At 32.4% G+C, this 27,462-nt stretch overlaps 1 long non-coding RNA gene across 2 annotated transcripts; it reads left to right on the top strand.

Annotated features, from left to right (window-relative positions):
• Nucleotides 1-754: 754 nt before the first annotated feature.
• LOC127730703 (uncharacterized) lies at nt 755-19,948 on the top strand. Of its 2 annotated transcripts, none has more exons than XR_007995251.1 (4): nt 755-882; nt 9,227-9,277; nt 17,272-17,304; nt 19,774-19,948. It is a non-coding gene; the product is annotated as an uncharacterized LOC127730703 (long non-coding RNA). The 2 variants fall into 2 exon arrangements; XR_007995252.1 differs by lacking the exon at nt 755-882 and adding an exon at nt 4,124-4,186.
• Nucleotides 19,949-27,462: the final 7,514 nt, after the last annotated feature.

The raw sequence follows: 27,462 nt of genomic DNA, 5'->3' as shown, positions 1-27,462 counted from the left end.
AAAATTGCCATTCATGTAACAAGGTTTTGAGGACTCTGAACAGAACTCTTTTATTTTTCAAAGTAAAACTATAAACTGCAAATCCGGTAGTTGTTAACAACAAAAAGATATGCTGAATTCATCAGTAATTAAACTACACAATCTTACTTCACTCGGAGTTATAATATGAATGGTAAATCGTCTAATTAAGTTTACGGATTGGATGTTAACAGTTGCGGTCTGGAATATGTCGGTGAAACGAAAGACAGACTAAACAAACGAATGTGGGGCCACTAAAGAGACATCAACAGCAATGCAAATAACATTCTTCATCAACAATTTCATTCAGTCTTTTCAGTACGAGTTCGCACCACCGAAAAAATATACGTTGTACTACAATACTCATTCGCACTGCTACTGGGAACTGAGACACCCATGTCCTTTCTGCAGCATGGTGAATGATGAATAATTTTAATCCTGCTCCTCTGCGTAGACGCAGTCATGGTAATTGTTATTGTATATATTACCTTCACTACAAACAGATTGTATATAAATGACATTTTAACAATGTATAGAGGTTGTTGGGTGTACGTTATATACACACGAAGCTAAAATATTCTCTACCTCTTCGAAACATAATTCTTTTTACAAAAAAATTTGGAAATCCATGTTTCAAATCGCAATTCTAATAAGCCCAGTCAGACTTACAGCTATCATCTCTGGTATTGTCTATCACTTATAATCATATGACTGTTTTGTTTTCCTATAGAATTTCAACCAAAGACGAAGAACTTGATTTTCCTCCATTCTACTGCTCTACGAAGTTTCTTTAAAATTATTACCATATACCAGCAGTATAAACTTGGATTCAACGATACCTATGTATTATAGCTTCTTCAAATGGTATGTCTGCAAAGTTACTTTCTGTTAAATTGGAAGATTTTAGAAGTAATTGTACAAACCTTTAATCATTTTTTATACATTTGGTCATAAAATGAAAAGAAATGAAGTCATTGTCATTTTTTTGAACTCATAAATGATAACAAACCTCGGGTTTTGTCTTCAAAACCAATCAAAAGGATTCTTTGCTTTTATCAGGGACATAAAATGACAAATTAAATAAACTCATCAATGATACCAGGATTAAAATTGTGTACGCCAGACGCGCGTTTCGTCCACAAAAGACTTCTCAGTGACGCTCGAATCAAAAAAGTTAAAAGGCCTAATAAAGTATGAAGTTGATGACCTAAAATTCCGAAAGGTTTTGCCAAGTACAGCAAAATCCATTACCGAAACAACACAAATGAAAATGTCTGTTAGCGAGAAACACGTCCATGAATCAAATATATAAATTTATAGTTATAATGACGCTTCTAACATTCTGTCCTGTTTATTAATGGTTAACTAAAGTTAAGATATCAAAACATCTGTAGTTTATGAATTTGCAATTATCGTTTTTTTTTTTTTATTCTTAGTTGAGGGTATTGGAGTATAGGGTGGGTGGTTTTTTTTTTGCTGTTTGCTTACTTCATTTTGATATTTATTGTTACTTTTATTCATTAAAATTATTTCGAATTTAAAATTGTGTAATCATTTCAAATATTTTGTTATTGTAGTTATCTGCTGAAAAAGATAACATTGATTACCAAGGATAAAAACTTAATAGTTGTTTGTTAAATTCTACTGTTCGTAGTTAAAGAAACCTCATTGAAAAATATAATTATATCTTATTCTAAATCCTTAAAATGTTCACAGTTTCTATTCAAACTTTTATAGTCGATTATGCGTTAAGATTATGTACAAGTATATACTTGAACAGATGCTTCATAAATTTGATAATGTCTTAAGGTTAGACAAGAAACAATAACCAAGCTACTTCTACATGATGGTGTATAACCAATTGTTACTAATTTTCTGGTTTTAACATACAAAAGAGACGACTTTTCATTCCCTATTGTTAATTTTCCTTTTTTAGACGGCGATGTTCCTTTGGCTCCATCATACGGTGTTTATATATCCCAACTCGTTCGTTATGCCCGTGTGTGTAGTGATGTCATAGATTTTAACGAACGTAATCAATGCATCACTGGTAAGTTATTAAGTCAGTGATTTCGTTACCATAAATTACGTAAAACGTTTACTAAATTCTTTCATAGATACAAAGATTTGATTAGTAAATTTGGCTGTACCTGTAGAAAACTAATTAAAAACGGTATTTCACATCCTAAATTTTACGGTAATATTGTACTTAAAGCGCGGAAATCACTATGTGATCCGTGTATACTCATCGAACCTTTAAACAAACTTATTAGTAAAGGTTATCTTACCAATGTTGTAATTAGATCTTTGAATATAGTTTACATTGGCACTAATATCGATTTTGTCACCAGCAAATTAAAACATAACTAAATTTGTATTCTTTTCAAACAGGATGTATAAAGACACACCCACGTTCATTTTGATCTATAAAGAGGTTAAACTCCTAACTATCCTACTGCCTGTCGATACATTTATTTTTGGCATTGCACAAGTCATGTCTTCTTTGACTGTCCATGACGTTAAAATACTAAATCCCTGGGATGTGTTTTAGTTGATATTAGTCTCTGATGCATGATTTTTTATTATTAATTGTTTTTGGCTTTTAACTAGCTGTCAGTAACTGCGAGTACTCTCAAATCGCACTTTCTTGTTTATTTGACCTGTTGATACTAATTGTAATGCTTTTTTGTTATTTAATGTTATTCAGGGTTATATCTGGTCTATATACCAGCTTTGATAAGTGTTTGGTATAACTATAAATTTTCACTTCGTACTATGAACATCAAAATTAATTATTGTGTAAAAATATTTCCTATCTCTATTTGAACTGTACACGTATACCTAACAACAAAATTATTTTCATTTACCTGTGTTTAAAGTTATTGCAAATGGCTGATATTTTTGTTCGAGCATATTGTTTTTCTTAAATTGTTTAGCATTTCATAGCGGTATAACATTTTACTTTTATTATTCTTCCCTTAGTTTATTTATTTTGTATTTACATTGTATCATAGGTCAAATTTATTTGTTCAGTGTATGTTCACTGGTGTTAATATGTCCTTTGATTGAGTTAAGCTATTTCAGTTGATATTTTATAGTGTGTCTTTCTATGTTGTGATGTTACACTATTGTTTCAGAAAAAGGGTGAAGGTTTGGTACCATTAAAACGTTTAAACCTGCTGCATTTGTTTGCACCTGTCCTAAGTCAGGAATCTGATGTTCAGCAGTTGTCGTTTGTTGATGTGGTTCATAAGTGTTTCTCGTTTCTCGTTTTTTATATAGATTAGTCCGTTGGTTTTCCCGTTTGAATGGTTTTAAACTAGTAATTTTTGGGGCCCTTTATAGCTTGCTGTTCGGTGTGAGCCAAGGCTCCGTGTTGAAGAGCGTACTTTGACCTATAATGGTTTACTTTTATAAATTTTTACTTGGATGGAGAGTTGTCTCATTGGCTCTCATACCACATCTTCTTATATCTATATAAGTAAAACTACGGTGTAATCAGTTTTGCAGGTACTACTGATGCTTTCATGAGCACAGTATAGTAGTTGTTTTAAATATAAAAATACCTATATTCTGTTCTATATTTTTTCACTTTTCTCTGACTTAAATTATATATTTTGTTGAAATTGTCCAAACATAATAAAGGTTAATAAAGTAACCTCATGTTGCACATGCTTTGTCATAATCTACGTGTTTAAGATATTAACTTGTATATGACTATTGAAGTCTTTCAAATTTGAAATGAATGAAGAAATACGTAATATTTGTATCTTTAATTATATTTTACTAGATTGTTCCGGTGATCCAAAAAAAATAAATATGAGATGTTTTATTGACTTCTACAGATCAAATATTTCAAAGGAAAAAATGATTAAAAGTGATATTAATTTATAATTTCCAATATTCATTGAAATCTAGTTGTTTTGTGTTCATTTTTGCACAATAATTCTAATTTTCGCCGACGTCAATTCGTTTCATTTGATGTTTAATGCATCGATTTATTTATAATGACTAACCATCTGTTTAACCCCGAGATGACATGAGCTCGCTTTTACAGCTGTTACACAGAGTAGACATTTTTTTTTCATCACATACCAACAAGACTACAAGATGAAAAGATTGTGTTTTTTGTTTTGTATACTTTTCTTTGCAGTTGGTGCATTTTCAGGTAAGTTTTCATCAAAAAGAACGTTTTGCCAAATTCGAACGTACAACAATTGAAAATTGGTTCGTTATTTGGGATTTTCTGTTATGGTCTATGCTGTGAATATGTTCTTTTCTATCGTTGCTTACATGTAGCTATAGAAAAGGATCAGTCCCATTTCTACCAAAACTGAATAATAGTCTAAGGCTCGAAAATCTTGAATACTGTAAACAAAAATTTATTTTAAAATGTAGTTGAAAACCTTATTTGTACAAAAAGTCTCATCTGCATTAATTGTACAACAGAATCTACTCCAAAAAAAACAAAACTTTAACTTTCAGTTACTCTGGTTCGATATCACTGCTGTTGCTCTCCGATGGTATTCTCCGACACATATACTAGTACACTTACTGGTGTTAACCCCATATCTCTTTTTATTCTTTATATTCATACCGATACATGCAAGACGATTTTGTTACTGAGCATGATGTCATAAGCACTTATTAGATTAAAATAGAGCGATACAAGTCTCTTATCTTTTATTTGAATTTGTAGAACAATACATGTTTGAAACCCATTAGTGTGAATCGAACATGACACGTACAGGAATTGATTATTCCATACAAAAAAGAGGCGGAAGATATCAATGGGAATTTCAAAACATATTAATCGATTGAACCTGACAAACCATGGCAAAAAAACCCAAAAAAAACGAAAGAGGTAAAGACAAACCAGTTCACAAAACACTACATAGAAAACTAAAGGCCAAGCAACACGAACTCCACAGAAAAAGTTGATTTCAATTGCTCTAGAAGGGTTAGCATATCCTGCTACACTAGTGGCACCCGTCGTGTTGATCATGTTAAATACAAATTCGGTGATGAGTCTCATTCGGTGATGTCACAATCGAGGAAAAGAGGAAGGGATTGTTGTTATGATAATTGGAACATATCCGTGGTCTACTGTAACACAGATGATATTTCATAATGGCAAACCAACTCGTGATTGCGTCCGTAAAACTTTCGAGGGCAGCAGCACTTTATCAAGCAGTTAATGTAATGTGATTCACACTTAAAACGATGTTGTTTGGGGTTTTATCTGCTAGACAACAACATATTTGTTATGGAGGTAGGACAGGGACTTAGCAACATATTGGTCTTTAAACATAGATGAAGCATGATCGTTCGTAGACCTCACAGCCTTATCCCATTGGGAAAGAGTATCCATTTCTTCATTTTTGAACTTCTCCCATCCGAACGTAAAACCTATGCTAAAAGGGGTGTCCATTTAGCTGTGCGTGATGTATAAGTACGCAATCAAGCCTGGACGGAATGGGGACGTTTAATCAGACGTCTCGTGTAAAAGTAATAACAAAAATACCAAACTCCAAGGTAAATTCAAAAAGGGGATATGCATAAAAACTAACAAAACCAAACGCTTGATTATATCAACCAACGGAACGATTGGAAAATAACTCATTTTCTTGACTTGGTACACATATTCTCCGAAGAAAATGGTGGATTAAACCTGGTTTTATAGCTAACTTAACCTCCCACTTGTATAACAGTTGTATATAGTTCCGTCAAGAGTGCACGCGTTTTTCGTCTATAAAAGACTCATCAGTGACGCTCAAATCATAAACGTGAAAAAGGCCAAATAAAGTACGACTTTGAAGAGCATTGGGGACACAAAATGCGAGAAGAGGTTTTGCCAAATACAGATAAGGTAATCTATTCCTGGGGTAGAAAATCCTTAGTATTTCTAAAAAGTCAAAGTTTATTTATAATTATGATCATATCAACGATAATTCATTTCTTCAATAAACCACAACATAAAAAACTAAAGACTTGAGCAACATTAATCCCAATCAAAACCGGGGTTGATTTCAGGTTCTCCCGTAACATTTTCGAAAGGTTAATTTCAACTTCACCACGTGAAACTCTTGTTTAATAGGTTCCTTGTGAGCAGCAAACCTCTATCAAGGAAAATATTATGAAAAACAAGGTCTTGAATATCGCATCAACTAGGAGATATATACTCCATATGCAGGCGCTGCTGGAATGTTGCTACATAGAAATGGGAAGATTACAATTGAGAAGCTGAAATCATCTCTTTTGTCGTTAAGGTTTGTTTTCAACTGACCCTCTTTGTTTATTTCTAGATGTAAGTCAAGATATGAAGCAGACAAATCTGAAACTGTTGTATCCTTTATTTCCAGTTCGATGGGATATATGCGTTCAACATAGTCACCAAACTTTGAATTATTTAGTCATAGGACATCATAAATTAAACGTGACTGAAGTTTTTTTTATTCTCAATATGTCTTCAAACGTATGTTAAAACATATTTAAAAAAAAGTTGTTTTCAACATGTTCATTGGAATTCTCAACATGTGGAACTATATGTTGAACCATATTCTATTGGAATGAATTGATATAACATATAGAAAACATTTCATATGATTTATTTTCTATATATATAAAAAGAATACATGATATGAAATGATAGTTTGTTACTGATGAAGGTTAATCCAGAAAGTGCTTCAGACATATTGACAAGTGAGAGGTTTAGCTAGCTATAAAACCAGGTTTAATCCACCATTTTCTACATAAGAAAATGCCTGTACCAAGTCAGGAATATGACAGTTGTTTTCCATTCGTTTGATGTGTTTGAGCTTTTTGAGTTTGCAAGTTGATAAAGGACTTTCCGTTTTAAATTTTCCTTGGAGTTCGGTATTTTTGTTATCTTACATTTTGATAGAGTGTTAAGAAGTTACCGTAGCCTAAGTAAAAGAGGTAGGACCAATTTCCCCTGAATTAATTTCACGCCGGGGTAATCTAAATAAAGTCTTCTGAACGTTTCTAATATTCATAGAATGACAGCTAACTGTATTTACTTTTAGGTTCTAACAACATTTAGGCGTATTTCTGAAGGTGTATATATATTCTAAATGGTCTTAAGTGCAATGTTTGGGCAGATTTTGTCAAATATTGAGTTTTTATCGTAAAAATAGATAAGAAGGACATTCTTAATCAAAACTAAAATTCTATAGGGAATAAAAACTATACCCACATTAATGTATGTTGGTAAAAGATGTCTATTATTGCACAATTTAAATAAAACATGTAAAATGTGCGATATTGTGTCTAACCTGTCTTCAACAACAATGTACAGAACGGGAAAATTTGATTTATACAGTTTTAACTGTTACTTTTGTTTTTATTTATAAAACTTAAAGCTGATTTCTTGCCCGGCTTTGGCTATACATTTTTGTCCTTTTTGGATTATAGTTCTTCATCTTTTTAATAAGCTTTATATTTTCAAACATTTTGGTCTCGAGCATCACTAAAGAGACATTTATTGTCGAAATGCGCATCTGGTGCAGAAAAATTGGTATCGTTAATGTTATTAAAATTTCACACACTAGTTTGATACTTTATACCACTATTCCCAATGTCAAATTGAAAAATCGTCTAAAAGAAATAATCCACAATGCTTTTCAATATAAAAATGGTAGCATACGCTATAAATTTATTGCTTTGGGATACCATACGACAAATTTTGTTAATATTGAACAAAAAGGTAAAACATTCTACAACGAGGAACAAGTGATCAGTATACTGGAGTTTCTTACTGACAACATATTTGTTGAATTTGGAGGTAGACTTTTCAACAAATTGTCGGCCTTCCTATGGGAACGAACTGTGTGCCTCTCCTTGCCGACCTCTTCTTTTTTTCATTTGAGTCGGAGTTCCTTCAGACACTAGTCAAAAACTAGAAGATCAAAGAAGCCAGATAATTTAATTTCACATTCCGATATATTGATGATGCTCTTTCCATTAACAATCCAAACTTTTCTGATTTGGTTCCATTAAAATATCCTCCAGAACTAGAAATTAAAGAAACAACAGACACGCCTCCGTCTCATTTTTAGACTTATACCTCGAATTTGACATAAGCGGTCATGTCAGTACCAGAATCTTCTCTTCAAATGAAACGATTTTAATTTTGAAATTATAAATGTCCCCCACCTTAGCAGTAATATACCAACTTCACCTGCATATAGAATATACATTTCCCAACGAATTCGGTATTCAAGAGCTTGCAGCTGCTACTCAGACTTGATAATACGTCACCCGTGTCTGGGCAGAAAGTTGATGAACCAAGGTTATGTCAAAGAACCTCTCGTCCTTTTTCTAAAAAAGTTCATCGGAAGATACCAAGACCTTGTTGATAAATATTCAGTATAAACTTCACAAATAATACATGATGGTCTTGAAGTATAGATTTTAGGCACATACGTTGTTTATCATCCTAATTACATGTTATTGTGTTCTTTTTATTTGTCTTTGTATATTTTTAACCTTTACTGTTTAGTCCATTTTTGGTAATAGCCCTTTGGCGTGGTTCGGTATTTATACATCCCGCCATTGTGTTATTGTGCTAAGGTCATTTTTTTGTATTATTGTCTTTCATTTTTGCTTATGTGCTTTGTCTATAGAGTGTCTACATCCCATTTAGTTTTTCTTTGATGGCATAGTTGTTTGTTTTATAGTGATTAAGATTATATCACAATGTTGACTGCTGTATCCCAATTTTTGACATTTTTACCTATTATGTTTGTTTGTTTTGCTCACACATAGTTGTCAATATAATGGAATTTAATGCGACTGTCATACAAGTGAGAGGTTTAGCTAGCTATAAAACCAAGTTTAATCCACCATTTTCTACATAAGGAAATGCCTGTACCAAGTCAGGAATATGACAGTTGTTTTCCATTTGTTTGATGTGATTGAGTTTTTGATTTTGCCATTTGTTTAGGGACTTTCCGTTTTGAATTTTCCTTGGAGTTCGGTATTTTTGTTTATTTACCTTTTGAAAGTAACTTTTTTTTTCTAAACACAAAATATTGCCAGTCATCATACGTCTTGAAATAAGGTATTTTAATTTATTTAAGCCTTTGATTCTTTTAAATAAATGTGTAGTTTTGGTTGTGCATGCAGAAATAAACTTATCTGTATTTACGGATTTTCTTCCAATTATTAATATTGTTTTTTATTTCAGATCCTATTAAGATAGATGGACGACATGAGATCTACAAAAGAGCACTAGCAGGTAAAATCTGAGACAACAGAAGTTTAGCAATGTTCTTTTCTCATAAATCATGTTAGAAGATACAAAAAAAAATTAAAAAATGGGGGAATCGCATTAACTTCAAAAGGAGCGAGACTGAGTGCGTCGACGGGATTAGCGTCTCCTGCGTTACATGCATCACCCACCATGTGGATCCGCCCTCAATCAAAATGTCACAAACGGGACACAAAATGTAAATGTACAGATCAGACAACTATTCTGTTGGTTAAAGATCTAAGTTCGCGTAAAAATGTCGCTTTGAGTCGAGACTCATAATAAGAGATTAACTAATTTGTAATGGTGAAGGTAGAGTTATGTAGTGTTGATTCCCGTCGTTCTTCCTTTAGTATACTTAATCTCAAGTTCACTGGGATATATGAGATACAAGCCCGCACTGAAATGATGGTTATTGAATGAAGAGAAACATCAATATACTTTAATTTGAGAGTGTGATAAGAGAACTTTTCCAAGTGCTTTTTCTTATTGTTTTTTAAGAAGGTTTTGCAAGAATTCTGCTTCATATAGTACAAAAAAGTTGCTCAGTAGGAGTGCACAATTACTGCCCATTAGAATATCGACTGTCTGTTGAAATAGCAATCCGCCAAACTCAACAAATAGGTTGTCCATCAAAGTCCAGCATTTTAATGATATTATCATGGGTGCATTTGTTGTTGACATCAGTGTGGGTCTTACAAAGGAAGATTTTTAATTATCTTAAACAAGGAATTTGTATCTACGAGTCCCGTTTGTAGAAAATGCTTTTGTTTATAAAGACGATGCAGTCATGAGAAAATAGTAGTGTAAATCGTAGGAAAATCAAAGGTTTTGGTATTTTAAAGATTGCGATTTAAGATTTTAGAGTAGATCATATAAATTTTACTTACGGCCATATTCCACTGTAGAAAAATGGTAGTAAGACCTTTAAAAAGATACTAATTAAACATTTTGATGAGCCCACTTTATATCGTTCTTTATAAGGACTACTGCGAAATTTATATATGCATTACAAAGACGAAAGTTTTTAATCGTCCTTTATTTTATTTTCATACCAAAGGACAGAATGACGGGTTTGTGATTTTCTCAAATCTGTTCTTACGTAAATGATGTAGGGTATGTGTGGGATTCCTAGTTTTGTTGTGAATTCCAAGTTCTTTAGTCAGACATTCCAATTAATGATTTTTGCATATAAAACAATATTGTTTGAGGCTTTGTCTGCTGGAAAACTACATATATGTCGTGAAGAGAGGCTAAATAGTCATCAGCATTGCGCTTCCTGAAAGGGTTAGAAACATATATGCTCATGATAAATCGTTTTTGAATGCAATTATGAATGAATTTCCGAACAGCTTTGATCTATGCAGATAAATTGTTCAGTTTTAAGTTATATGGCTCGCGCTTTACCTTGACATAGTCTTCATTTGAATCCATCAGTAGCCTGAAGATTTTCTTCCAGTTGATGGACCTTTGAACTCTATATTTTGGGATTTTGGATCAACACTTAGTCTAAGTTGTTCGTTTTTAAACGATGCCAAGGTTTAGATATGTAACATGACCATCCTTGATGGTGAAGGTCTCTAATACCCTCTTGTGGTTTAAAATGATTAAAGCAATATGATTGGTGTTGGTATATAAAATGACAGGTGTAGTTTTATATTTGAAGTTATAAGGTATTGTTTTCTATACAGATAATTGGTGGAAAATATTGCTTATATATAAAAACATCAAAACTCTTATTAGCGAATTCTACTTTAAAAAACTACACTTTTAATCATCTTTGGAAATATTTGTCACGGATTTGAATAGTCTGTGAATAGCAATGTACATAATTATTAAAATAAATTGAAATCAATAACGGAGGTGTTTTGGACCTCGGGAAATAGTGAATTGAACCTTGGTATGAAAAAAAAGTTTAATTCGATTCTAATTTTTTGAGGATAGGATAACAAACAATTCATAGACACGGTATAAACTGCAGTTGGTGTATATTTTCAATGACAATGATTCCTACTGCGTGGAAACAAAAAAACTGATCAAAGATACACAGACGTGCTAAAACAGGGGCGAAAGATACCAAAGGGACATTCAAACTCACAAGTCGAAAATAAACTGACAACGCCATGGCTAAATAATTCAAATTTGTTGATATTACTACACCAGAAATTAGACAAAATACATGCACCATCAGTTTTGTCATTGCATCTGTAAGGAATAGCTATTATCAATTTCTCTATAATCCCGACTTTCATCGAAACATTGGAATGGTTAGTCTGATTTCAATGTTTATAGAGAAATTTATGAATAATTAACATTCAACCGGTGGTCATTCATCCTTTCGTTTTAGCTTTGTCGTGCTTTACCGACATAGATAAAACGACAAAGAGTTCATTCCATACCATACACAAAACAAGAACCAGTACAATTCAGATCCTCATGACTACGCGTATTGTGACATACGTTGAAAACAGGTGTCAGTAGTGAGAATACTACAGGTTTTACAGTTTCTACGATTGCGATCTACTTTACAACTGTTAAAACTGGTCGTATCAGCTCTTAGGTTCAACAGATGGGAAATCCAGTAAATACATTTTTTTAAATGTCTGTTGGTGAAGTTTAAACAATTCGAGATACCGAAATCGTGATCAAGGATTAAATTCCTTTACAGGTATTGTTAGGATTCGAGATAACGGATCTCGTCTGTTGGAAAGTTGTCTCATTGAAAGTCATATCATATCTATTTATTTAAAAAAATTAGCAAGTATACCATGCTTATAATTTGTTACATCAGACGCGCGTTTCGAGTACATCAAAATCATCAGTGGCGATCAAATCAAATACGTTACCACGAATTATAAAAATATGTGATAACGAATTTCATCCGTGGTTACGATTTATAAAAATCTGTGATAACGAATTTCATCCATTATCACGCATTACAATTTTTTTTATCTCAAATGCGTTATATCATAATTCAATCCATGGAAACTAATACAAATTCGTTGTAATACAATTCGTGATCACGATTTTTCCATATTCAAATCATATTTCTAAAGTCCTAAATTGTTCCGTACAAGTAATTCCATAGAAATCCCTCGGTTTTTTTTTTAACTTGTGAACTAATAAATGCAATTACGGAAGCCTATTTACGTTACAAAGCCTGTTGGATTTGATAGAAATTCAAATTAATAGTTGCTGAGTTATGGAAGATATAAATCGTCGAAACCGAGGCAATTTTTAATATATTCCATATTTACTCAAATATGCTATCAGAATTCTTTCTTAATTTAAACACAATGTTAGGTTTTATCAAGACAAGCTTACTTTCGATTTTAATGCTTTTCAGTTATGTCGTTCCATAGTAATGCGTCTTTATTCGTCAAAAGCAAGACCGGGAACTTTTTCATATTATTGGTGATAACAAAAGTTTGATTTCTCCGAATCACATGAAAGATTTTGACAAGGTCCCTTTTGATTTTTTATCAGGCTTTTCCATGTTCCATTGGACTTCCACGAAAAGTTGAAAAAACTGAAATTTTAGATTACAATCCGCCTTCTAAAAACTGGGTTAACAATGATCATATACTATCCTTGTTTTTTAAATTGACTCTCTGCCTAAAAATTGATTCTCTCAGGGAAAGTAGTACCCGAGCTAATAGTGATTTAATAGTTCAGTTAGGAAGCAAGGTAACGTGAAATTGAGTTCCTTTTTACATACTCAAAAACATCGGCTGTAATAATATTAATGGTACCACGTTTTACTGCACCAGATGCGCATTTCAACTATAAATGTCTGTTCAGTGATGATCAAGGCCAAAATATTTGAAAGTCAAAAACCTAATACAAATATTGAAAAGCTAATAAAACCAAAAAAAGACCGAAAGTGAAGCCAAACCTTTACAAGGAATCAGAGCTATGCATAAAGACGATACGTTCATTTATTTAAAATGATTTCGAACTTTTATAACAGCAAATTTAAACAGAACAATATCCGTATTTTCATGCCAGTACCATGTTGGTAACGTATCTTTTCCTATCTGAATGTGTATCATATCTAAATATGGATGACACTATCTCAAAGTTACGAATTTAATTATACAATTCCTAATAACGATTTTAGTCCGTAATCACGATTTAACAAATTTAATGATCTCGAATTCATATTATATTATTGGGAGGTCCTAAATGGGCTTCCGTAATTTTGCAACATATTATTGTTGTTTAAATACAAAAAGTTTGATGCAATATAGTAAATATGTAAGACAAGAGTTGTAATACACAACGTAATTTTATTAATATATAGAGAAGTTTGATAGCAAGTCTTCCATAATAAAAAATAAAGAACTTGTCTTGGGCAACAAACAGGGACAAAAAAGTACAACAAACTGCTTAACCTAGCAAAGTTAAATCATTTTTTTCAGTTGATATTTCTCAATTGTTAGGTTTTCATGTACTGTTGTGTTTTTTTTATCTCGTCGTCTTTGTAAATTTTCCCATATAGTTATCTGTCCTTCTTGGTATGACCACTATGACACATTCACAGGCACTTGTCTCTGAAAAAAATTTCCTATATACCTTAATATAACACAAGGTACTTAACTCTCATTTTTGAATTATAATTGTCCCTTTGGTATCTTTTTCTTCTCTTATACATATCTCGGTTTCCGAATGGTCAAATCTTATTGCTAAAAATTAATGTTTTTTGTAGTTATCTCAATTTTATATGTAAAGTCCAGAGAGAGTCTGAATGAAATTTATGGAATGGGAGAATTTGAGTCCAAAAATAGAAATTCGTAACTCATTAGACATACCTCAAATAACACTTATTAGATTTTGTTCACGGAATCTTTAAAAAAATTACTATCTGGATGATAAGTTCTATTCAGAGAAAAACTAACAGGTTTTTAGGAAATAATTTTTATAATTAACCATTTACTGCGAACCTTATATTTCCAAAGGGCTGTGAGAAGAAGAAATAATTACGATTGACATACTTGGGAGGCCTGCTACGAATGATTCCGACAACAAAGGAAGCGTGTCATACCCGAGGAATTGAAATATAACAAAAGTTCGCGACCGATAGTCATTTTCAAAAATGCGAGTTAATTTCCTTGTGTTATATTAAGGTATATAGGAAAAAAAAATTTCAGAGACAAGTGCCTGTGAACATAAGATCATGTAATTGTGCTAAAGCTAGGTTGCAATTTCCTTTGGTAAAGTAGATGTTTATCAATTTTGGTTGTTCTGTTAAGGTCCATTTTCTTTTGGTATCTTCTACCAATTAATATACTTGGCGTTCCAAACTTTGATATCGCTCGTATCCGATAATTTTTTTTTACGAAATATTTGTGCGCCTCCAAATAATAGCCTGATAAATTCAACAACACTTACCGTTATCTTGATGATATTTCTTCATTAAATAATCAAGAATTCTCTAAATACACTGTTGAAATTTACCCAAAGGAACTTACTTTAAATAAATCAAATATTAACAGCAATAACTGTCCTTTCCTAGATTTAGATATTTCAGTGTTACACCAGAAACTTTACACACAATTTTTTTCCCCTGTTGTTAATTTTCCTTTTTTGGACGGTGATGTTCCTTTTGCATCGTCTTACGGTATTTATATATTCCAACTCGTTCGCTATGCCCATGTCTGTAGTGACGTTTTAGATTTCAATGAGCATAATCTATGTATTACTAGTAAATTATTAAGTCAGGGATTTCGTTACCACACAATACTTAGAACCTTTACTAAATTCTTCCATAGATACGAATCTTTGGTTTGCATGTTTTGCTGTACCCGTAGAAAAATCATTTCAAACGGAATAGTACATCCTAAATTTTACGGTGATGTTGTTAACCGAGCCCGGAAATTTAGATACGATCCGGGTAAACTTAGCAATCCTTTAAATAAACTTATTCTAAAAGGTTACCAATTCAACACTGTAATTAAATCTTTGAATATTGTTTTTATTGGTATAAATATTGATTTTGTTATCAGTAAATTAAAACCATACTAAATAAGTATTGTTATACACGTATGTACTTTCACGGTACTACAATCCGTCGATACCTATATTTTTGCATTGCACAAGGTCATATTTTTCTCTGACTGTTAATGACGTCTTTACACTAAATCCATTGGATGCCAAGTTGGATGTGTACTGATTGATATTTTAGTCTTAGATACATGATTTTTTTTATTAGTTGCTATTGGCTTTGAACTAGCTGTCAGTAACTTCGAGTACTCTCAGATCTGTACTTAGTGTCTTTTTTGTTGTTAGGAATGAGGGATGGATAAATATCCTGCCACGCCCGGTCTGTGCTTTTGTTTGATGTTTTTCTGCTTTGTATCGATCAGATGATTTAAACCTTTTTCAACTGATTTTTATAGTTTATTGTTATGTTGTGCTGTTACACCACTGTCCCATGATAGGGTAGGGTTGAGCGCTCACAAACATGTTTAACTCCGCCACATTCTTTATGTGCCTGTCCCAAGTCAGGAACCTGTAGTTCAGTGGTTATCGTTGGTTCGAGTTTGTCATATATGTTTTTCGTAAATTGTTCTTTTTACATCGCAATGACCGTGAGGGCATTCCGATGTATTGCTATCGCCTAGATTTCCAAGAAAAACGTAACTTTCGTTTTGGGTTTGTAACCGATCTATAAACATGATAAATACGCGGATATTAACGAGTGCAAACTAATATTCCTTATCGTTTGTTATAAATACATCTCTTCAATGAATACTGATAAAAATATTTTTGTTTAGAACATAAATTAATAATATGAAAATGTTTTGTCGTTAGATATATAATATATATAAGTAAAAAATCATTAATAATATCTATGCACACGTACCGAAAAATTGTATTAAAGCATGCGGAAGAATATCTCAAGAACGTTTTGCGACAATCCCGGCAAGGACCGGTAACTCTGTAATTGTTTTTGCGGGAAAATATGAATGCTTACTCATATCCAATCTTTAGAAAAATCGAATTTTTACAGAAGAGTGTCCACCATGCACTTGCACTGCACTATTATTAGAATAGTATAATAGAATGATATACAAATGGATGAAAATTATATATATATGTAACTGTTATATTAATATAATATATAACAACAAACCAGTCTATACTGATTTGTATCACTACAATACAATAGTTATTACGGTGAGGTTAAATTCCCTGTCATTTATTCATTATCCACGCACGAACTTGTCTCAGAAAAAAAATATATCTCTGTACATTAACCTCAGTTTCAGGTATAGAGATGTGATTTTTTTCTGTGACAAGTGCTTGTGACCATCCACAAGAACTTGCGGTCCTCCGATGTTCAGTACTTCAGTACTTTGATTATAAATTAGTCCGTTAGTTTTCTCAATTGAATTGTTTCATATTTTTCATGTCGGGGCCTTTTATAGTCGACTATACGGTATGGGTTTTTCTCTTTGTTGAAGGCCGTACGGTTGCCTATAATTGCTTACATCCACTTCATTTGAACTTTGGTGGATAGTTGTCTCATTGGCAATCATACCACATCTCCTTATTTTTATATACACGATAAGACTTCTGGTGTTTTAAAAAAAAAAAAAAAACAATACTGTTTAATGTCTGACTGAAATGAAAATCTATGCTATGTTCGTGTATTAATAAACTTTCTATTACAGAGTCTAACCGTTAGTTTTCTCAATTGAAATGTTTCATATTTTTCATGTCGGGGCCTTTTATAGTCGACTATACGGTATGGGTTTTTCTCGTTGTTGAAGGCCGTACGGTTGCCTAAAATTGCTTACATCCACTTCATTTGAACTTTGGTGGAAAGTTGTCTCATCGGCAATCATACCACATCTCCTTATTTTTATATACACGATAGGACTTCTGGTGTTTTAAATAAAAAAAAACAATACTGTTTAATGTCTGACTGAAATGAAAATCTATGCTATGTTTGTGTATTAATAAACTTTCTATTACAGAGTCAAGGAATGTTCCCGTTAGAGAAGATCGAGGTATATATGATTTTGTTTTAAAAGTTGTAGATAATTCAAGTGACAAAAAATTAAACAGTGACACACCATTCATTAAAAATCTTTAAGGTAAAGCACAAATCAGAAATCAGAGGAAGACGCACAAAAACACAAAAGACACAATGTTAAGCAGTCTTGCATGACAAATTACTTTTGACTTCTGAACTGTTCGCTAACAGACATGCCTCGAAAAATCTATAAATATTAAAATTACTTAATATAACATTTTATAAATTTCGGTGCGTATGAAGCTCTTTTTTTTTAGATGTACCTTCATCACCCAGAATGTGAAAGTAAAAGGATGTATAAATACTTAAACACAAACACTTAAGGAGCTTTATTAAGCTATCATTAGCAACACATGTGGAAATGTTTGTCGATTTACCAAAGATAACGTATTGTTTCCAAGCAAACTAAAATATAATGATTTCTATACGAGTGGTTAATATAAGTTTGTTGTTCAAGGTCGAAAAAGGTTACTTGTTTGTATCCAAAACTTAGATCATCAATGAGTTCAGTTTCTTATCATCAACTTACCATGATTGAATTGTAACATATTTATATCTGCCAGCAACCTATGACAATTTCATATTTTATTTGATACGAAATGCAAATGTTTGTTCTAATTACTGTCATAAACAAACGAGTTATGATTTTAACCAGATGATGGTATAAAGCCTTCCAAACGAAGACTCATTAGACCACCTTAACTATACACCCCTAGTGACACATCCTATATATCATTCAATTCATCTTGACATGTCAAACAAGAGAAATATATGGTATCCCAACCATTTTCAAGATATTGAACATAAATAAATTGCAGATGGCGGATGACCCCTTTGGACATGTCAAGCAAAAAATATATAGTGTAAGGGTTATGGATTTCAAAAATTTGCAAAATATTTTGAACAGTTTCAATGGTGGAGGGCGGGAATGACTCACCCTATAATTCATGTAAGTAATCTTAACATGTAAAACATGAAAATATATAGTGAAGGGATGGTGATCGCAACCATTTGCAAGATATTTGACTTTTCTCAAATGACGGGGGTTGGGGATGACCCTTGGTGACTCACTTTATATTTCATTTGGTGTGTATTGCCTTGTAGAACATTGTCCAATAATTAGATTTTTTATACCGATTATGTGTAATTTAAAAGGTGACGATTAAGGTCAACAGTTAAGGTCACAGGTGACCATTGACCCTTTGGCCCTTAAGCAGGTCATATGATCATTACTAAAAACTCTGTGTCTTGCCCACTTGCTATTGTCAAGTTAAATTCACTTTAACATAAAAATTACAATGTTCAATAGAGTTCTCATTAGAAGAACTGAGTGAAAAACAATTTTTTCGAACTTTGTTTAGATTTGACTAGCGAAAAACATTGATTATGTAAAAATACCTGGCCATGAGAAATATGTAGGAACGATCATTTTAAATATGATTTCTGTTAAGGTCCATTTTCTTTTGGTATCTTCTACCAATTAATATACTTGGCGTTCCAAACTTTGATATCGCTCGTATCCGATAATTTTTTTTTACGAAATATTTGTGCGCCTCCAAATAATAGCCTGATAAATTCAACAACACTTACCGTTATATTGATGATATTTCTTCATTAAATAATCAAGAATTCTCTAAATACACTGTTGAAATTTACCCAAAGGAACTTACTTTAAATAAATCAAATATTAACAGCAATAACTGTCCTTTCCTAGATTTAGATATTTCAGTGTTACACCAGAAACTTTACACACAATTTTTTTCCCCTGTTGTTAATTTTCCTTTTTTGGACGGTGATGTTCCTTTTGCATCGTCTTACGGTATTTATATATTCCAACTCGTTCGCTATGCCCATGTCTGTAGTGACGTTTTAGATTTCAATGAGCGTAATCTATGTATTACTAGTAAATTATTAAGTCAGGGATTTCGTTACCACAAAATACTTAGAACCTTTACTAAATTCTTCCATAGATACGAATCTTTGGTTTGCATGTTTTGCTGTACCCGTAGAAAAATCATTTCAAACGGAATAGTACATCCTAAATTTTACGGTGATGTTGTTAACCGAGCCCGGAAATTTAGATACGATCCGGGTAAACTTAGCAATCCTTTAAATAAACTTATTCTAAAAGGTTACCAATTCAACACTGTAATTAAATCTTTGAATATTGTTTTTATTGGTATAAATATTGATTTTGTTATCAGTAAATTAAAACCATACTAAATAAGTATTGTTATACACGTATGTACTTTCACGGTACTACAATCCGTCGATACCTATATTTTTGCATTGCACAAGGTCATATTTTTCTCTGACTGTTAATGACGTCTTTACACTAAATCCATTGGATGCCAAGTTGGATGTGTACTGATTGATATTTTAGTCTTAGATACATGACTATAATATGTAGGAACGATCATTTTAAATATGATTTCTGTTTTAGGTGAAGGCTTTGGTCTTAATGGTATTAAAGACCCAGACGAGTCCAACGAGGATATTTAATTACAAATCTTTCATAGGACTATTATATATAGCATAAAAATACAAATATACATTTTTATTTGTCATGTTTACTTATGTGTGGAAATGTTTATATAGATCAATGATGCAGCAATAAACGACGGAAAAATAGACAGTCTTCAACAATAGACAAATAACACCGTATAACAAAATCTTATTATTTTATTTGAAATCCGACGGATACAGTCATGTACCACTGTTGTCATATAGCACCAAGAATGATTTTTCTTTTCTTGTTATTTCGTCACTCGTTGATGAGATAAGCTGTTTTTTTTTTTTAGTTTAAACAATATTTTATTTTTTAAAAAGTGCACTTAACAAAAATAAACAATAGAGATACAGGGATTCGGAAAAATAAACAATAGAAATACAGGGATTCGGAAAAATAAACAAAAGAAATACAGGGATTCGGAAACAAGAAAAACTTATATAAATCCGTCTCCCTTTGCAAGATAACAGCATTGGGAACTTTGTGTAAAGAAACTCGCTAAAATATATTTGAATTGAGTTAACACGTTTATTATGTGGTTTTCCAGTTAAACTCAGAAGTCAGTTTGATCTAATATAATATTTTAAAAATTATTGCAGTTGGCCAAGAGTAAGTTGCCGTTGAAGTCACCCATGACCACAATACTTTCTATACCGCTATTTACTGCGTTTTAGAATGATTTGTTTATATGATTTAAAATATGGTATGGTGAATCCGGAGGTCGGTAAATAGACCAAACAATACTTGCCGATCCTTAGCAACTACTTCAACCCATAAGCATCCAAGAGTAAGTTGCCGTTGAAGTCACGCAGGACCATAATACTTTCTATACCGCTATTTACTGCGTTTTAGAATGATTTGTTTATATGATTCAAAATATGGTACGGTGAATCCGGAGGTCGGTAAATAGACCAAACAATACTTACAGATCCTTAGCAACTACTTCAACCCATAAGCATCCAAGAATATATATTTCTAGATCATTGGTCACCCGATCCAATCCTATCATCTTCTCTGTCATTACGATATGGAGCCTTTAACGTTTTGATAATAAAACTGATTTGTCGGATATGTTCGGCTTTAACCAAGATTTTGTAACCATGATTATACCTCTATCTCCAAGCTCTGCCTAAAGTTTTGGCTTAACACTTTGAAAGTTAATTCAAGTAAATGTAATAAAATCTAAAATTCGAAACGGAATCAATAAGGCTAGCATCGTTTGTAATTGATGGCGAAAGGATTTGTTTCAATATCACCACGGATCAAAATAATGAAAACAACAATAACCATTATGTAACAAATAAACTCAGTTTTCACAAAAAGGTATCTCGATATGTCTTTATACACAGTTAGAGTTAAATCTGTACTTGGCAATGGTATATTGGAAACTTTTCTAATTCAAATAGTACAGTACATCATAAAGCTACATATCGTGATATCTAATAATTCGTATCTAAGCAATAGTAGTACAGAGTTGGTCTCGTGTAATATAACCCATCCTTTACTACTTAGTATTCTATAAGTAGTTTTAACAGAAGACATTAAGAATTACACCAAAACATAATACAACAGTATAAGGGTGGGGCTTCACCAATATAATAACCAAGATCAAACGGACATAAAGCATGACAATCCACATAACAGGCATATATAACACAACACAATACAATAAACAAAACTAGTTGAACGTACGTACATACATGCTATATATAAAACCAGGATTAATCCACCATTTTCTACATAAGGAAATGCCTGTACCAAGTCAGGAATATGAAGGTTATTATCCATTCGTTAACGGTGACGGTTTGATGTGCTTGAGCTTTTGATTTTGTCATTTGAAAAGGGATTTTCCGTTTTGAAATTTCCTTGGAGTTCGGTATTTTTGTTAATTCATTTTTATACACCAATTGTTCAAATGTTAGTTAATGCCTTCCAGTGTTTCTTTTATCTGAAAATTAAATTCGTATAATTATTTTTCTTAATGATTTCACAATTTATGTGGACAATACAAACAATTTTCATTTTAAATAAAAATCGACAAAATATTTAATGCCAGTGAAATAAATTAGCCCAAAAAAAAAAAATTTATGAAAAATTAATAAAAAATATATTGCAGCTAGGTTAATGGTTTCCTTCAAATAAAAAAGTTCTTAAGGAATGCTACAGTATCTATCGGCGTAATCTGTATTGAAATAATTTGATTTCATTTAGAAGAAGCATTCTATTTAAAGTGAACACAAGAATGTGTGTATTGCTCAATAAGAAATTCTACGTTTTAGCAGAACATAGAATTTTCAAAATCACCATCAATAATAAAAAAAAAATAATTTTTTAAACCAAACAAACAAAAAGCATCCTGCCATGACAATACTTGAAGTGGGAGACAGCTCTTGCATATGGGTCATTACTAGTGTCAACTACTAAAGAAGAAAATATGTACTATTCTTTTACGATTTAGTGCTGCTAAGAGTTTAATGTCAAAATGTGTCAAGTAATCAGAAGGATTGAAAAAATAAAATGAAAAAAATATTTTTTACAATATATCAAGTTACGGCATTTCAAATAGGCCCTATATTAGTGTAACATGTATTTCAAAAACACCAAATAATATTCTTTTAGTCTATCAAAACAATTATTATTTAAACAACTGACAAACTAGAGTGAACTGTTTGCTTGAAACAAAACCATCGAGATAGAATCAGTGATAGAAGCGCCCAGATTCTATCACTACTTCACCAGTTACAGGTCGGTTTCAGGTGTAGATTCATCGTCAGAGATGTCTGTGTCGATTTGGCATAACTCAACATCTTGGAGATTTCTATTTCATTCCGGATAACGTGTATAGTTTCTGATAGGTCATATACAAACATTTCACCTCTATCACAAAATTTGACTTGATTTTCTTCCTTCTGACTAATTGAATTGCTTCGTTAGCTAAACCGCTTCTTGATACGGTGAGATATTGGTTTATTGAGATACCTTGAAGATCAGGTCTATCTTTTAACTGTTTTGACGGCTTAAGGGGTTTGTTTTTTAGATTATGAATTGATATTCGAGCTATGAGCAGTCTAGATTCGCCTTTCCCTGTACGATGACTTATCATAGGTTCACTTGGCTGCATTTCAACACCCAATTATTTGGCGATTTCTATAATTTCTGTATCGGTATTTTCACCTGTAGAATAAGGTGCTCCACTAAACCTTACACACTGATTCCGGTTATGTTGTTACAGCTGATCACAACGAATTTTTCAGTAGTCGATTTGGTTTTTAATGTTTTTGACATCTTCTCCAGTCTAAAAAAAATCTAGGAAAATCGGAAAATTCTAATTCAAAGAGTTCAAAGAGGATAGATCTGTGCTTTTCTTCAATAAGTGCTTTGAATTCATCATTCATCATCACTAATGCTGACAGTTGGTTATTGATTTGTCGCTTCCATGCCGTCAAAAGATCTATAAAGGTCAGAACTCCTTGTACAATTTGTTTTTAGCAGTCAGTGTATTTTGAGGGGATGGTCTAGATGATATTCCGAGTCTTCGCTTTTTGACTATGGAGTTTGGCGATTGGACACCATCCCCTGTATTAATTCAAAATTTGGTGACTATGTTGAACACATATATCCCGTCGAACTTAAGATAAAAGATAAAACAGATACAGTTAAGTCTGCCTCATATCTTGACTTACATCTAGAAATTGACAATGAGGATTGGTTGTAAACAAAACTTTACGACAAAAGAGAAGATTTCAGCTTCCCAAATGGGAACATTTCATTTCTATGTAGCAACATTCCAGCAGCGCCTGCATATATCTCCAAGTTGATACGATATTCCAGGGCTTGTATTTCCTATCATGATTTCCTTGACAGAGGGTTGTTGCTCGCAAGGAAGCTATTAAACCAAGAGTTCCAAGTGGTGAGGTTGAAATCATCCCTTCGTAAATTTTATGGACGCCATCACGAGTTGGTTGACCGTTATGGAATATCTGTTTCACAGATGACAACGGATAGGTTCCAATTGTCGTAACTACAATCCTGTCCCCTTTTCCCCGAATGTGACCTACCGAATTAGATTTATTACCGGGTTTGTACTATTATGAGCAACAAGACGACGGATGTTACATGTGGAGCAGGATCTGCTTACCCTTTCGGAGCACCTGAGATCACCCCCAGTTTTTGGTGTGGTTCGTGTTGCACAGTCTTTAGTTTTCTATGTTGTGTTTTGTGCACTGTTGTTTGTCTTTTGGTCTTTTTCTTTTTTAGCCATGGCGTTGTCAGTTTATTTTCGACTTATGCGTTTGAATGTCCCTTTGGTATCTTTCAATTTTAAATGTGTTTGGTTTCTTCAGAAATATTGGACACAAATATATTGAACGTCAAGTTTTGTTCTCAAAAACTGCCACTCGAGTAATATAGTTCATATCACTATCTGGTGTTTGTTTGCATTGTAACGGTGTACTCGAATGTTACTATTGAAACATTCAATGACACATCTTAAATGTTTCAAATGATTCAAAAAATTAAGTGTCCGTACTGTAGAAACACTGATCGAAATAAAGACACTGAAGCATGTTCAAGTCACGCCTGTATGCTGCTTTTCTAAGAAAATCCCATATTCGTATCATAGATTAAGGTTTATGACCCCTTCTGTGGCCTGTGAATTATGAACTTTTCAAATTGCAATAGCATCTAAACAGCAAATATAATGAATAATAAAGATGGGTCATTTTGTACATATACCGAGGGGAAACTTCGTGCAAAGCATAATTATTTATAGTTTCATTGTATTTAATAGAAAAGGGGAATTTGGTGAAAATAAAATCAAGAATTTTGTAGAAAATCCACAGACTTTTATACAGAGATTTTTGTTATAATATTTGAAACATAGTTTACTCACTTGTTTTTCAATGATCAGCTAGCGTTTATTGTTTACAAAAAGTCATAAACAACCTTTAAATCCCAAAACACCTCGTGCTGAGTCACTAAAATCGAGCGCACCCTAGAAGGTGTACTTGAATTGGTCCATATTTTTATTTATTTTAACCAATATCTAAATGTATAAACTTGTTTTAAGGAAATCATTGCTAGCACTGCATGCAATAATCCTCTATCTATCAAATACCGAATTGCCAAATATGTGAGTACAAGGGGAAAGGCTGTGGATTTTCTATAAAATTTCCATATGTTTAGCATTGAAGCAACACAAGGGTACATAATCCTTAAAAACACTCTGTTCCTTTCAGGCATGCGCACATGCTTCTATTTGTTTTAAATTATTAAATATCGAAATAACACAACATAAGTAATGACAAAATATTTTTTTTCAATTGTTTTTGTTTTTGTTTTAGGTTTTGAACAGAATTTGTATTTATTTCCTTTTTTTCAATAAACTGATCATACTAGGTATTGAACCACTCATTCAGGTTCGGTCAGAAAGAACATTATAGAAGTACTGCATATTTTAAACTACGAATAGATGTAACTTTGTAAATGAGTAAAATGTTTGGGTAATTTTGGTATGAGATGAAAGCTTTAGGATTTGGTATCACTGAAGAACCCTTGTCTAAAGTTTATTTTGCATAATAAACAAATTTTATGAAATTGAAATAGAAGGGCATATTTTGCCTGTTGTTACGATCAGAAGTACCTGTTACTGTACTAACAAACTTATGCATGGAACCAGTGCGCTCTTGTATGTTCAATTTTTCGGTACAAGCCCTTAGGGTATCGTTTTGACATGAAATACCTTTTTCTTTGTTCAAACTTAAGACAAAATAGCTATGAATGCTTGCAATTGTAGAATTCAACATTCAAACATATGGGGCTATGAATTGGTAGTTTTACAGAAAAATAATCCATTGAGACTAAAATTGAAGCAATTATGTTGGAAAATGGAAATTTTTCGATGTTCCCTTGATGACAATGATACATTGTGGACCTCCGTGAATATGTAGTATCCTAAGTCTTTGTATGCATTTTAAATAAATCGGTAATAGAGGGAGAAGGGAATAAATAAAAAAATAAAATGCTGATTAATCGAATACCTTTTAGCTGATATCTTAACTGTTTGCTTGAAAATAGGACGATTTTTTGCTTATATTTATTGGAAAAAAACCCATCATACAACCACTTTTCACATAAGATCATGTCATTTTTAAGACTGAAAACAAGACCAATATAACATCGAATCGCTTCTCCTGTCCAATTAGAATAAAAATGTAAAACAGAACTCCAGTCGGGTCAATAATTTTTTATTCAGGAGAAAACAAGATAAAATAATACTTACTTCCTGACACGTTCTTCATGTATACATCGGTGCGTGATCGTATTTGTCGGATTCTGAAGGAAAAAAAATGATACAGGTCGATTGAACGGTCTTCAAATGAGACTGTCAAAGATCTACAACAACAAAAAATCCCATGAAGGAAAAAGGTATGTTAAAAGATGTATGATTCAAATAAAACAATGATACATAAACCTATATCAAATAATTTTCACAGTAACTGAAAGCAACCTCAAAAGCATAGTATGCTGAAATGAAATTATGCCGTTCTACACTCTTCTATCGGTGATTGTACTTCAGAAAAGATTTTCTACAGGAACGTCAAAAACAGTGTAAAAAGACACGATGTTGTGCAACTCCAAAAATATATTTATGTTTAGTTTCCAGCAGAAAAATAATGACAACTTTTAGTCTCGCTATCAACCAATATACCAGAAGAAATAATTAAACAACAGCTGTATAATCATAACTTATAAACAATAGAATAGAGAATGGAAACAGGGAATGTGTCAAAGAAACAGCAACCCGACCAACGAGCAGAAAACAGTCAAAGGCCACCAATGGATATTCGACGCAGCGAGACAATCCCACAGCCGGAGGCGGGCTTCAGCTGGCCCCTAAACAATATTTTTTACTAGTTCAGCGAAATGGACGCCACAGTCAACTCAAATGAACCAAAATTAAAAAAAATGTTAAAGAGCATTAAAAAACGGCACAACTTTTCTGAATTTTTGGTTTTTAATGCTCTTCAACTTTGTATTAGATTATGCTACCGTCTAACTGTTTTTGTTACGAGCCACGGGTTTTTTTCTAGACAAAACGCGCGTCTGGCGTACAAAATTATAAGCTGATATTTTTTATGTTTTTTTGTCACTCAGAATTCGCTATGATTAGTCATTCTTATTTCCACGTCATCTATTGGAATCCTCTTCTTTCTCCAGTATGTTCGTTCTGACTTCTGACTTTCATGGTCAATTTTTTTTCTTTTAATTTTGAATTCCTTTCGACTATGGTGTTTTCTCGAAAAAGATTCTCTATATCTTTCTCTGCTACACCGACGTTATTCCATAGCTGGGTTAGTTCATCTTTCCACCACGGGTTTTTTTCACTTGTTGTTTTTTTTTTGTGCTGTTTATTTATCCAGATGACATTTTAATCAGTTAATAGTTTATATTTTCCGCCATTTCGGCTTTCCATAAATTTGTTCAATTTCAGAATAATTTCCACTTTCTACTTCCAATGATGATCTTTAATCATTAATAATTTGTGTTTTTCTAATAATTCTGGCATATTGATAACTTCGAAAGATAAAACAGATTAAGTGTTTCATACGGAACTATACAGTA

Source organism: Mytilus californianus, unplaced genomic scaffold (genome assembly GCF_021869535.1).
Source record: "Mytilus californianus isolate M0D057914Y unplaced genomic scaffold, xbMytCali1.0.p SCAF_2, whole genome shotgun sequence".
In the NCBI taxonomy this organism is placed as follows: domain Eukaryota; kingdom Metazoa; phylum Mollusca; class Bivalvia; order Mytilida; family Mytilidae; genus Mytilus; species Mytilus californianus.
Note: the sequence above shows the minus strand (reverse complement) of the source record. Positions and strands in the feature narration are given on the sequence as shown.